The sequence below is a fragment of the Rhinopithecus bieti genome, unplaced genomic scaffold (genome assembly GCF_001698545.2).
Source record: "Rhinopithecus bieti isolate Rb0 unplaced genomic scaffold, ASM169854v2 scaffold_19482, whole genome shotgun sequence".
Classification (NCBI taxonomy): domain Eukaryota; kingdom Metazoa; phylum Chordata; class Mammalia; order Primates; family Cercopithecidae; genus Rhinopithecus; species Rhinopithecus bieti.
In genome coordinates, this window is record NW_016809768.1 from 3,138,375 (window position 1) to 3,152,096 (window position 13,722).

The 13,722-nt window shown below is 43.6% G+C and overlaps 1 long non-coding RNA gene across 1 annotated transcript in view; it reads left to right on the forward strand.

Annotated features, from left to right (window-relative positions):
* The window catches only part of LOC108540968 (uncharacterized), a 6,030-nt gene extending 3,916 nt beyond the window's left edge, over positions 1-2,114 (forward strand). The window contains exon 3 of the long non-coding RNA XR_001888818.1: positions 938-2,114. This is a non-coding gene — a long non-coding RNA (uncharacterized LOC108540968). The remainder of the gene's footprint in view (positions 1-937) is intronic.
* The last annotated feature ends 11,608 nt before the right edge of the window (positions 2,115-13,722 follow it).

The window sequence follows — 13,722 nt, forward strand, 5'->3', positions numbered from 1 at the left end:
TGAGACAGAGTCTCGCTCTGTTGCCCAGGCTGGAGTGCAGTGGCCGGATCTCAGCTCACTGCAAGCTCCGCCTCCCGGGTTCCCGCCATTCTCCTGCCTCAGCCTCCTGAGTAGCTGGGACTACAGGCGCCCGCCACCTCGCCCGGCTAGTTTTTTGTATATTTTAGTAGAGACGGGGTTTCACCATGTTAGCCAGGATGGTCTCGATCTCCTGACCTCGTGATCCGCCCGTCTCGGCCTCCCAAAGTGCTGGAATCACAGGCTTGAGCCACCGCGCCCGGCCCCAATTTCATTCTTAAACAATTTAAAGTTTTGAGTCTGGTAAATCTGTCACTTAGTAAATAATTAAACAAGTCTATCTAATTTAAAAGATACATTTTTGCTTTTGATTTATTTTGGGGGACAGAGTCTTGCTCTGTTGCCCAGGCTGGGGTGCAGTGGCACAATCTTGGCTCACTGCAAACTCAGCCTCCCTGGTTCAAGCAATTCTCTTGCCTCAGCCTCTCGAGTAGCTGGGATTACAGGTGCGTACCCCCACGCCCAGCTAATTTTTGTATTTTTAGTAGAGATGGGGTTTCACTATGTTGACCAGGCTAGTCTCGAACTCCTGACCTCAGGTGATCCGCCCACCTCGGTCTCCCAAAATGCTGGGATTACAGGGGTGAGCCACCATGCCTGGCAGTCAGTTTCAATCTTTTTTTTTTTTTTTTTTTTTGAGACTAAATGTTGCTCTCATTGCCCAGGCTGGAATGCAATGGTGTGATCTCAGCTCACTGCAACCTCTACCTACTGGGTTCAAGCGATTCTTCTGCCTCAACCTCCTGAGTAGCTGGGATTACAGGCGCCCGCCACCAGGCCTAGCTAATTTTTTTTGTATTTTTAGTAGAGACGGGGTTTCACCATGTTGGCCAGGCTGGTCTTGAACTCCTGACCTCAGGTGATCCACCCGCCTCGGCCTCCCAAAGTGCTAGGATTATAGGCATGAGACATGGCGTGGGGCCCAGTTTCAATCTTTAACCAATGAAAACCTAAACACAAAACAAGAATTCTTAACCAATCATGATGAAACACAGTAACTTTTTTTTTTTAAATAAAAGGAAGGAGAAAGTGTTGAAAATTGACATCTATGTTTACATATCACAGCAACACAAAGTGCCAGCAAAAAAAAAAAAAAAAAAAAAAGTATGTTGACGCCATGAGGTTTGCTCTGCTTCCCACTGTCATTTATTCAGTACGTGTGTCACTAGATCCAGGACTTGCTCTAGAAGTAGGAGGAAGTCAATGGCACTGTGAGAAACATGAATGACCAAGGGACTCTGTCACATCCTTTCTTACTCATGTGACTTCCTTATGTGAAAGGAAAATAAATCCTGGGGCCTCCAAATCACTAAGCTAAAGGGAAAACTCCACCTGGATCTGCTTAGGGCAAACCTGCTTCCCATTGTATTCAAAGTCATCCCAGTCTTTACTGAGATAAACGCATATCTGACGGCCTCCTTTGGAAAGGCTCATCAGAAACTCAGAAGAATGCAACCATTTGTCTCTTATCTACCTACGACCTGGAATTTCAGTATCAAACCAATGTTTATCTTGCGTATATTGATTGATGTCTCATGTCTCTGTAGAGACTACAAGGACATTTTGTTGTTGAAACTGAGCTTCACTTGAAATGCTTAAATACCTTGAAAGCATTTCAATTTTTGCCTTTACTCAAAATAAGTGGTGGTTACTTTCTAATGAATGCAAATCCCAGTATGTGAAAAGTGTGGGTTAGGACAGTAAAAGAGGAGGTGACACCATTTTAATGGTTTCTCAGAAGCTCTGCTCCGATGACCTTGGGCACATGTCATCAGTACCGCCTGAGGTTATGTCACAGGTGCATGTCCTTAACTTTGGCAAAACGAACTTCCTAAATTGAGATCTGTCTCAGATATTCGGGCTTCACAGCTATGGCAGCTAACCCCTTATGCTGAAAATGAGGACTTAGAAGGAAAGGGCAAGAGAGCCAAACTTGCTTTTTCCTTTTTTTTTTTTTTTAAGTCTTTCCTTATTCATCAATAAGCCAAAAGTAGAGGTTGTTAGTAGAAAATGTGTGCACCAAGAAGGGAAATAAAAACTGTTGAGTTCATGTGCTGTAGTGTTTCCAATGTTCTGCTAAGAATGAAATATATATGCATGTACAAGCCACAGAATACAAATTGTGTGATTTTAGTGATGCTGCATATGAGTTAAATGTACTTATGTTTGTATTAAAAAGCGAAATTGCACAATTTGAAGAGCAATGGTAAAATTCATGCTAGTGATTTAAAACTGTATTCTTTCTTTACTCAAAACGACCTCCATTAGCAAATTAAAAACACCATGACAAATTGAGAGACTGTAGAAGAAGGGAGAAACCTTATCTTTTATTACATTCCATGGCACGTTTCTCCTGCTTTTTGAATGAGAGCACTTACAGTTTCATTTTGCATTTGGCTGCCAAAACTGCGCAGCGCCCCCTGCAGGGAGCTGTATCAAGGTGTTCTGATCAGCCTCTGGGGCAGTGGCCTCCTCTGGTCCAATCAGCTTGTGGGCTGAGGATCACGTGATATGGAATATGGCCACCCCTGCATGAACTTGGGGCAACTGCCCTGGGTAGGTGCCGGTACAAGGAAAGGCAATCCTTCAAGCAATAATTTTTTGGCAGTCTCCCTCACCTCTCTTCACCCTTGCGTATTTTTGGCATTGCTGAGTTTTAAATGATGGGGTGTGATGTTTCCTCAGCCTATTACACTTCATTGTGTCATTTTTTTAACTGCTTCTGGGAAACTATTAAAATGGTGTTACCTCCCCTTTTATTGGCCTAAACCACACTTTTCACATACTGGGCTTTTCATTCATTAGAAAGTAACTACTTATTTTGAGTAAAGGCAAAAATGGAAATGGTTTCATGGTATTTAAGCATTTCAAGTGAAGCTCAACACAGTGAATTATTTCAACAACAAAATTTCCATGTAGTCTCTTGGAAGAAAAATGTATCTTAACGAAATTTTAGGACTTAACATTTTGTTTTGTTTTGTTTTCTCTTGGCTTATTAGTTATTTAAATGTACGGATCTGTGAAATAACATCGTTTCTTTTAAAAGACAGCAGGTTCTAAATTTAGTACTTCCTGAGCAAAAAGAACTACGGTTGCAGAAAGCTTCTCTTTCTGGCTTTCTGGTATTGTTGCCAGCAATGCTGCCCTTCCTGGGAGGTCTCCACCCTCCACATTAGCCTGCATGTCTCTGTCCCTTTGCTTCGTTTCCCACCTGCACCCACCTGCCCACCACACTTGCACGCTTCCCCTGCCCAACCAGAATTGCCACCAGGGGCTATTGGTCCAATCCCAAATGGTAGTAACAGAACCGAAAAGCCCAAGTTTGAAGGGAATTGCTCCTTCCGTGAAGTCCCCTGGGAACAAATTTTCTGGAAGTCTCACCATCCCAGAGGCTACACAGCTCAGGACAACCCCTGTTCTTTTAAGGGAAAAGTGAAGGCCTGGACTTGTAGGTTTTCCCCACCAGTTTTCACATGGAGCTGATATCGACATCTCTGCGAGACCGGGAGGAGATGGAGTGACCTCTCTGGAACTCTGAAGTTTACTTTCCCTGCGTTTTCATGACTTGTTCTCAGCTCTTTGAACTGCATCCAAGTGCCTAGTTCATGATGCCATAATTGCTCACCGGGGTCAAGGGCAGAGCTCTGATTTCATATTGTAAAATTCAGTGCACCTGGGTACCACATAATAGCTCTACTAAGGCATGTGTGCATTACATCAGCTATGATTCATTCCTGTGATCTGGTTTAGGCCACAATCTGATAACACAAACCAATTACTTAAACTGTTAGAAGATGCTTAACTGGAAAAAACATATCTTTAGTTTTCCTTCCAACTTTAGTCTAAACCATATATATATATGGTTTATATGTATATATATGTTCATATTCCATATGTATATATTCCAAATACTCTACATGACTTTTAAACAACAACAAAACTCGGGGGAATAGGATCTCAAATGTATTTCCCAGGCCTAGCATGGATGGGCTTCAGTGTTATTAACAAGCTGTGCCAAGCAGCATATGAAATCAGTGAGATAAGCTTTGATGCATATTAGCTGTGGGACTTTAAGCAAATGACTCATACTCTCTGAGCTAACGTTTTCTTATCTGTGAAATAGGGATAGCAAGGCCTACCCCTAAGGACTGTTGGGATTAAATTAAATGGTAAAAGCTCCTTAGTCAGTACTCAATATAGGTTCAGTACATATTGGTCTTTTTCTCCTTTCCAACCATGGAAAATACCTACATGCTGGGCAAAGTAGGTTTCTCCTGGCCATGCCAGGGGACCTCTCACTGTGCAGCAGCCGAGGCTTGATTGGGATTGGCTCCTCTGGGTCTTCAGGGGTATATCTTAATTGATATCAACCAATCACAGTTATTCTGTGTTAGGGCAACAAACTGCTAGTCAAAGCTGCAGCCTGGTGGCAGGGATTGAGTTAGGGGTGACCCAGGCAGTGCAAAGCTCAGCGATTTTTTTTTTCTCCATTTGGAAGTGAGCAAAGAAGCTGTGGCTCTGGTTACCGTGGAGGCCTGCTGGAGGACAAAACCAGGGACAGAAAAGGGTGGAACAAAGAATCTCAAACAGACAGGCGGGGGCTCTGTTTGAGCAAAGTCTTAACGAGACTCTTCTTTCATAGTACTATCTGCCATCCTCAAATACACCAGCTACCACTCTGGACACCCATAAGGACAGGATATCACTCATCTCTGGGTTTTTGATCCAGAGCTGCAAGCGGGCAAGAGTGGAGGTGAATCACATAGGACCCATTCTAGCACTTCCACGAGTTGAGCCTTTTCAAATGGATTTTAAGATCACATCCCTCACACTAGCTGCATGGGAGGAGCTTCTGCTGTTAGACACAACGCAATGGAATATGGCTCATACCGTTTAGCTCTGTCTCCCCACTCAAATCTCATCTCGAATTGTAACCCCCATGTATTGAGGGAGGGACCTGTAATCTCCGTGAGTGGAGAGAGGGAAGTGATTGTATTATAGGCATGGTTTCCCTCATGCTGTTCTCCTGATAGTGAATGAATTCTCATGATGTTTTTATAAATGGTAGTTTTTCCTGCTCTCTTTCCCTGTCTCTCTCTCCACTCTTCTCCTGTCTCCTCTCTCCTCTTTCTCTCCTCTAGCCTCCTCTCTCTCTCTCTCACCTGCTGCCATGAAAGATGCGCCTGCTTCCCCTTCTGCCATGATTGTAAGTTTCCTGAGGCCTCTTCAGCGGAACTGGCTGAAATTACCCAGTCTTGGCAGTTCTTTTTTTTTTTTTGAGATGGAGTCTCGCCTTGTCGCCCAGGCTGGAGTGCAATGCCACGATCTCGGCTCACTACAACCTCCGCCTCCCAGGTTCAAAAGATTCTCCTGCCTCAGCCTCATGAGTAGCTGAGATTACAGGTGCCCGCCACCATGCCCAGCTAATTTTTGTATTTTTAGTAAAGCTGGGGGTTTTACCATGTTGGCAAGGCTGGTCTCTAACTCCTGATCTCCTGATCTGCCCTGGCAGTTCTTTATAACAGTGTGAGAACAGACTAATTCAATGGTTATCTCTATTTTTTACCTGCTCTAGGAACCACAGGCAGAATGTTAAACCTCTGAGATATCTCCAGACCTTAAGAGTGGGTATAACACTTTCAGGATTGTGCCATTTAACCCAGTAATCTAACTTTTAGATACATCTCCTGAGACACAGGCCTAAGAAAGAAAAAGGCTGTCTTTGTGAAAATGTTATTATAGCATTATCTATGTATATATTTTGATTAAAATTAGAAAAGCATTACACTTAGTTGTAAAAACTGACAATAGCAAAGGATTTAAAGTGAAATATATTAGCTCATTCCTTCCACATGACCCCTCCATGGCCTCATGTCCCAGAGGTAACCACTGTTAACAGTGTTATTCTAAAAAACTTTATTTACGTAAATGAATATATTGGAGACATTTGTGTAAAAGCCTTAATTTGTGTTTCAAAAATATTTAAGGGAGGCTGGGTGCAATGGCTCACACTTTAATCCCAGCACTTTGGGAGGCTAAGGTGGGCAGATCATTTGAGGTCAGGAGTTTAAGACAGCCTGACCAATGGTGAAATCCTGTCTCTATTAAAAATATGAAAATTAGTTGGGCGTGGTGGCAAGTACCTGTAATCTCAGCTACTTGGGAGGCTGACGCACAAGAATCGCTTCAACCCAAGAGGCGAAGGTTGCAGTGAGCCAAGATTGCACCACTGCACTCAAGCCTGGGTGGCAGAGTGAGACTCCACCTCAAAAAAAAAAAAAAAAAAAAAAAAAAAAAAATTTGTAAGGGAATATCGAAATAAGGGATCCACTAAATTATACTGCAAGCAAAACAAAATAAAACCAACAAACCAACGAGCCCTAAAGCAACCTGAGTGCCATCAGTCTGGAGCAGGTTGATTAATTTGGTATCATCTAATGGAATGCTGTACATCCATGACAAGGAATGAAGATGACCTACATATATTTTAATAGAAATGTGTCTAAGATACCCCCTATATGCCATTACATGAAAAAAACAAGTTACAAATAATATGTACAGTACCATTCCTTTGCAGTACAATGGTATGAATTATACTATTCTATAGTTTTCATAAATCAAGACATTTTTTGATAAATGGAGATATGTTGGATATTACATACTGGTATTAGTTGCTGATGTCAGAAGAAGCGTGGAAAAAGGTTCTCTGGACTAAGCAATGCTCCGTGTTGCCACAGCTGCTGGCTCAGTGATATGGCTGGGCTCTGTGTCCCCACCCATATCTCATCTTGAATTGTAATCCCCACGTGTTGGAGGAGGGACTTGGTGGGAGGTAATTGGATTATGGGAGTGGATTTTCCCTTTGCTGTTCTTGTGATAGTGAGTGAGTTCTCATGAGATCTGATGGTTTAAAACTGTTTGGCACTTCACCCTGCATGCTGTCTCTCTCCTACCGTGTAAGACAGGATTTGCTTCCTCTTTGTCTTCTGCCATGATTGTAAGTTTCCTCCCTCAGAGCCATAACTAATCCTCTTTTCTTTATAAATTATCCAGTCTCAGGTAGTTCTTTAGAGCAGTGTGAGAAAGAACTCATACAATCAGGTTCCCTCCTTAGTCCGAGCAGCATGCTGCATACCTGATCCGGCTATCAAAATCTCTGTAAATGTCTTTAAATTTTATTGAGTCTAAAGATGCTGGAAGGGATCCAAATAATATTTGTCAGAATCCATCCTGATTCCTGAGAATAAACAATCAGTGACTACTGTTTACCAGAAGTAATACAGAGAGAACTAATTAATAGCTTGGCAAAGCAATATTATAGAGAAAGTCACTAGTCAATTGTATTAGTCCATTTTCATGTTGCTGACAAAGATATACCTGAGACTGGGTAATTTATAAAGAAAAAGAAGTTTAATGGACTCACAGTTCCACATGGCTGGGGCCTCACAATCATGGTGGAAGGTGAAGGAGGAGCAAAGGCACATCTTACATGGCAGTAGGCAAGAGAGAGAATGAGAACCAAGTTAAAGGGGAAACCTTTTAAATAACCATCAGATCTTGTGGAACTTATTCACTAACATGAGAACAGTATGGGGGAAACCATCCCCATGATTCAAGTATCTCCCACCAGGTCCCTTCCACAACATGTGGGAATTATGGGAGCTGCAATTCAAGATGAGATTTGGGTAGGGACACAGTCAAACCACGTCATCAATGAAACAAGCGACTTCAAAAGAAACCAGAGCAAATGTCTTTCGATGAAGTATCATTATGTAAGAACAAGGAGATGTTACAAATTTTCTATCATGCGTTCCTTAAAACATGCGGAAAGAAATTGCACCTGTGAAAGGCAAACGGGCAGAGAAAGAACAGCAAGATCAGGCAAGAATGTGAGAAGATGAGAAAAGCACAATAGCAGAATTAAAAATCCCAGATGGAAGCAGCAACAACAGATTCGAGGCTGCAGAAAACCCAATCAGTGAAGTAGATGATGCATGTGAGAAACTCTTGTGCCTAAAAATAAAAGTCAAGGTTATGAAAAAGATGAGGAAGTGAAAATGATGGGAGGATAAAACACCCATAGTTTAAGGATGTGGCATGTACAGGTAAGAAAGTATAGAACACATGGAAAAGAAACACTGAACAAATGGAAACTCTCTTGAGCTAAAGAAAGAGTTGGCCTTCAGGTTGAAAAGGTTCATTAAAACAAAGTCCAATTAGTTAGAAGAGCAGGACACTGAGCTTCATGTCACTTGGATGTTTTAGGCACAAAGAAGGGACCCATAGCAAATAGAAGCAGTAAGTCAACAAGAGCAACAACCACAATAAAAACAAAAAGTCAGGTAACCCCAAACAACCGGTCAGGCCTGGCTTCAGACCTCCACAGAATAAAAATCCAGCAGGCAGTGGAGTCATGTCCTCAGAATTCTGAGAGGAGGGATTTTTTGAAAATGCTGAACAGAACTGACTACATAATTTGCAGAGCCTAGGCAGGCACAGGCGCCGCAGGCAGATCACCTGAGTTCAGGAGTTAAAGATCAGCCTGGCCAACATGGTGAAACCCTGTCTCTACTAAAGATACAAAAATTAGCCAGGTGCAGTGGCACACGCCTGTAGTCCCAGCTACTCAAGAAGCTGAAGGAGGAGAATCTCTTGAACCCAGGAGATGGAGGTTGCAGTGAGCCAAGATCATACTACTGCACTTCAGCCTGGGCGACAGAGTGAGGCTTGGTGGCCGAGACGGGCGGATCACGAGGTCAGGAGATCGAGACCATCCTGGCTAACACGGTGAAACCCCGTCTCTACTAAAAATACAAAAAAACTAGCTGGGCGAGGTGGCGGGCGCCTGTAGTCCCAGCTACTCGGGAGACTGAGGCAGGAGAATGGCGTAAACCCAGGAGGCGGAGCTTGCAGTGAGCTGAGATCCGGCCACTGCACTCCAGTCCGGGCGACAGAGCGAGACTCCAGAGCGAGACTCCGCCTCAAAAAAAAAAAAAAAAAAAAACCGTCTAGAGAATTTAAAAGTCAAAATACCTGGACAAGCAAGTTAAGAGAGCAGCTGAATATTAGAAATGTAGAGGAAAAAAAGCTCTTTATTTCTTCTTGTGTGCAAATTCCAAAGCACCTCTTACCAATACAAATATTAGTCAAAAAAAGAGAAAAGATAAACAGAAAAGAGGACTATGTAGCAAAATGGAGACAACAATGTTTCAGTGTCAGACAGCAGAGAAAGGGAAGGCAATACTTTTCCTTTAAAGCAACTCAGAGAAGTTCTCTTATTTTCTCAACATCCCAGAAACATGCTTGCCTGTATGTTGTAAGCAATGACAGATATTGATGAGCCGAATTTTTGCATCCTGTCCAGAAATTGTCTGAGGAAGCACTCCAAGGCATCTCCCTCTGTCAAAAGTTCTGGGACACATAGGTATTGCAGGGGCAGCATCTGCACTTTTGCTTGGAGGGACACTCAGACCTCATGACTCAGCAGATGCAGTGCTTAATTGGGAAGGCACTGTCTTCTTGTAGGAGAACACTGAAAGAAGCCCATTTGCCCCACCTAGCTAGCTCCATCATGGAGCAAGCTAAACTGTCACACCCAGCCTGCAGCGAGTATGCAATGGCTGAGAAGGGTGTTTTCAGAGCCCACCCCTGTGCTGCTCACAAGCCCTCTTAGTGCATCTCCTTCCCCAATTCCAGAGGTGCAGCCTGCACCCGAAAAGCTGTTTTGCTCAATGTTATCTGTACATTCATTGTGTTTTCCAACCTCTCACCTCCATAATTTTATTTCCACATCTGTAATCCACTTCGTCTTCTCCATTTAATGCACCAATTTTTTTTTCATTTTTTTTAATTTTAAATTTCTGGAGATGGGTCTTACTGTCACCCAGGCTGGAGTGCAGTGGTGTGATCATAGCTTGTTGCAGCCTCAAACTCAAGTGATCTTTCTGCCTTGTAGCTGGAACAAGAGGTGCACATCAACACATCCGGATAATTTTTAAATTTTGTGTAGAGACGAGATCTGGTTGTGTTGCTCCAGCTGGTCTTGAATTCCTGACTTTAAGCAGTCCTCCCCCTTTGGCCTCCCAAAGTGCTGGAATTACAGGCATGAGTCACCGCATTCGGCCTGATGCACCAAAGTTCTCCCCAAGCTTGAAACAGCCGCTGTGCTTTGTAACCACGCTGGGTGGGGCCAGTCCCGGAAACATCCCCTTCCGCGCCGCGCCAGCCTGCCTCTTTAATGGTGAGTCATGGAAAAAAGCCAGTGCTGGGACATCTTTTCCAAAAGAAAAGCCTCAACTTTAAGTTCCAGACTCTTATTTGTTTTTGGTTACAGGAAATTTCTACTTCTTTTCTAATTTCCCATCTGTTTGTCAACTGGTGCATTTTTTGCCAGCTCGGTGCCTTCCCACAGGGGTCCTGAGAACTCTGGTCAGGTCCTACCTTCTTAGAGCTGCACAGCCTAGCAGGCCAGGCAGAGCACTGGAGGGCTTAGTCCTGCTCAGGTTCCGAGATGATACTGACCATGCTGGGGGGTGGGGGTGGGAAAAGAAAATCCCAGCACTGAATTCTTGCCCACCCTTCCTTCTTATCCCAGCGGCTGGGTACCTGCTTGATATAGTTTAGCTGTGTCCCCACCCAAATGTCATCTTGAATTCCTACATGTTATGGGAGGGACCCAGTGGGAGGTAATTGAATCATGGGGGCGGGTCTTTCCCTGCTGTTCTTGTGACAGTGAATAGTCTCATGAGATCTCAGTTTTAAAAATGGGAGTTTTCCTGCACGAGCTCTCTCTTTGCCTGCTGCCATCCGTGTAAGATGTGACTGGCTCCTTCTTGCCTTCCAACATGATTGTGAGGCCTCCCTAGCAATGTGGAACTGTAAGTCCATTAAACATCGTTGTTTTGTAAACTGCCGGGTCTCAGGTATATCTTTATCAGCAGTGTGAAAATGGACTAATACACTTCTATTCCCACAAGGCTGGTCCAGGTCACCTCTCCCCTGAGCTTGTCCTCTGACTTCCTGAATACCATTGTTTTGCCCCTGAATCTTGACCCCTGTTTTGACCCCAAACCCTCTTCCTTGGACTCCCCCGGAAAGACCTTCTGCCATCTTCTGTCCATGGATCCACTGTGAGCTTAACACACCCTAGGACGCTGCTCAAGCCAGCTTCCGAGGGTGCAAGTCCCTTACTCCAGTTTGGACTGGACATGGCTCTGTTCATTTTCCTGCCTTGCTGTATTCTGAAGTCCCAGTGCCTTGTGACCACACCTCCTCAGGTGTTCTCTGTGTCCTACCAGTGACACCGAGGCACAACCAGATGCCCTTTGAGAACCAAGACTGGGTCATTCTGAAGACAGTCCATTGCCATTTCTTTCATGGATGTTTCTCTTTCTCTCTGACTTGCTTAATTCTCCAATTTCTAGGCCACCTGCTAGAATTTTCAGCAGGAAGTTAGGCTACTGCTCAAGGTGACCGGTCCCGAGGGACTTTTCTTTATCTCTCACATGGGACACCCCTTGCAGGGAGCCAAAAGTGGGTTCAAATCTTGCCTCTGCTAGTAGGAATGACAAAGGTACAGAACCTCTTTGAGCCTCAGTTACCTCCTCCATAATAGAAAAATTACAACTTCCAGCTTATTGTGAGAATCAAATGGAGTTGAACATGTAAGAACACACGAAAGACTCAGTAAATGTTGCTTCTGCTTTCTTCCCTGCCATGCCCCAGGAGACTGCATCTGACTATTCAGACAGGGACCCAGAGATATCAGCCTCGAGTTTTTAAACACAATGTGAGTGATTTTGACAGGAAGGTGTTTTATAGTTGTAAAGTATTGTTATTTTATAAGGCAGGGATAATTACCTTAGTGAGTTTGGCAAATATTATTATGTTTGCCTTTTCTGAGACATACCATTCATGCTGCTGTGGGTAGTTTAAAGTAAAAAGTTACGTAGTTGAAAATTTTATGTAATCAGATTCAAGAAGAAAGCAAGCTTCTCTCTCGCCTTTTATGCTATTTTAAATGAGAGGTGAAGTTTATCTAGACAATTGATTGTGAAATATTTTGAAGTCAAAAGATACAAAACTGGTTACATTTAATGGGAGGACACGTGGATGGTCATGAAGGGTAGGAACCACAGGGAAAACAGTATTTTTTAAATATCTTGGAGATGAAATCTGTGACCACCTAAACGCGAAACAAGGAGGGCAAGTAAAGATGAATTTGTGTCTCTGGGCTCTCAGCAGAATCAATCTAGACTCTAGCTGACAATTCTTCACATCCTACAATTAGAAAACAACTTGCAAACTGCACAAATCGTATTCTTGGAGTTAAATCAGGCCCTTGGATACTGACAACGTTTACGGAGATGCTACTGCCCTTGAACTAAAAGCTTCAAAGTGGTTTAAACACCAATTAGTCTTCCCTGCCCCACAGCTCTGAAGCTTTGCTCTGATTATATTCTGTAAGTTAAAAAAAATTTTTTTAAAGAAGCCTAGGTCAAGCTTGCAAAGGCAAAGTTACTGACATAAAATGGGGCAAATAAATCCCTGCAGATTTGAAAGAACCCGAAAAAGGGCAGCAGCATTCACCAAGGCTCTAATCCCTGATTCATGCGACTCAAAGATAGAGGGAAACATCGCAGGGCGTTATGCACAGACACATCTTGGGACAGAGAAAACAGTGTTGTCTGCACGGTCAAAGGTCAGCGAGAAAATCATTAGAACCGCAAACAGTCTTTTGTTGTTCTGGGCGCATTCTTTAAAAGATGAGGAAATGTAGAGCAGGAGTCAATATGAAAGGACCCTGTGCCTGAGAATGCTCTTCAGATGATAGTCCTGAGAAGGTGGAAATGCCATCTTTGTACATGAAAACTAGAGGACACTGAGACCTCCCTCAGGCGAATGATTTAGCCTGTTTTTGTTTTGTTTTGTTTTGTTTTGTTTTTTTGAGATGGAGTCTAGCTCTCTATCGCCCAGGCTGGAGTGCAGTGGCGCGATCTCAGCTCACTGCAACTTCCACCTCCCGGGTTCAAGTGATTTTCCTGCCTCAGGCTCCCGAGTAGCTGGGATTACAGGCGCATGCCAACACGCCCGGCTAATTTTTGTATTTTCAGTAGAGATGGGGTTTCACCATGTTGGACAGGCTGGTCTTGAACTCCTGACCTCAGGTGATCCACCCGCCTCAGCCTCCCAAAGTGCTGGGATTATAGACGTGAGCCACCGTGCCCGGCCCTAGCCTAAGCTTTTTAGTAAACCATAAGAGGAATTGCACGAAGGCTTGGGATTTTTATGGTTTAGAATCTCTGAATGGGGTTCACTAAGCTGTGGGAAGTGCTAGTCAGGATCTATGGGATATTTAAACCCAGAGCACCAAAGTCCCCAAACCAGCCTCCTCCCATAAAGACTTATTCATCAGAGCCCATGAAAAGTGCGACGCGAGATCAGAATTTCATGGAATCCTGAATGATTTCTTGAAATTGTTGTTTTGGCTTCACTTCTGTAAAATGTCCAGTTTTTCTCCTCTCTACCAAATCTTCTCCACCCAAGCGGATATTAGAAGGACAAGTCCTATGTTTACTAGGATAGAGAATAGATAAAGTTGGTTTGAACTGATCAGCAATACATCAGCAGAATGTGGACAGGGAG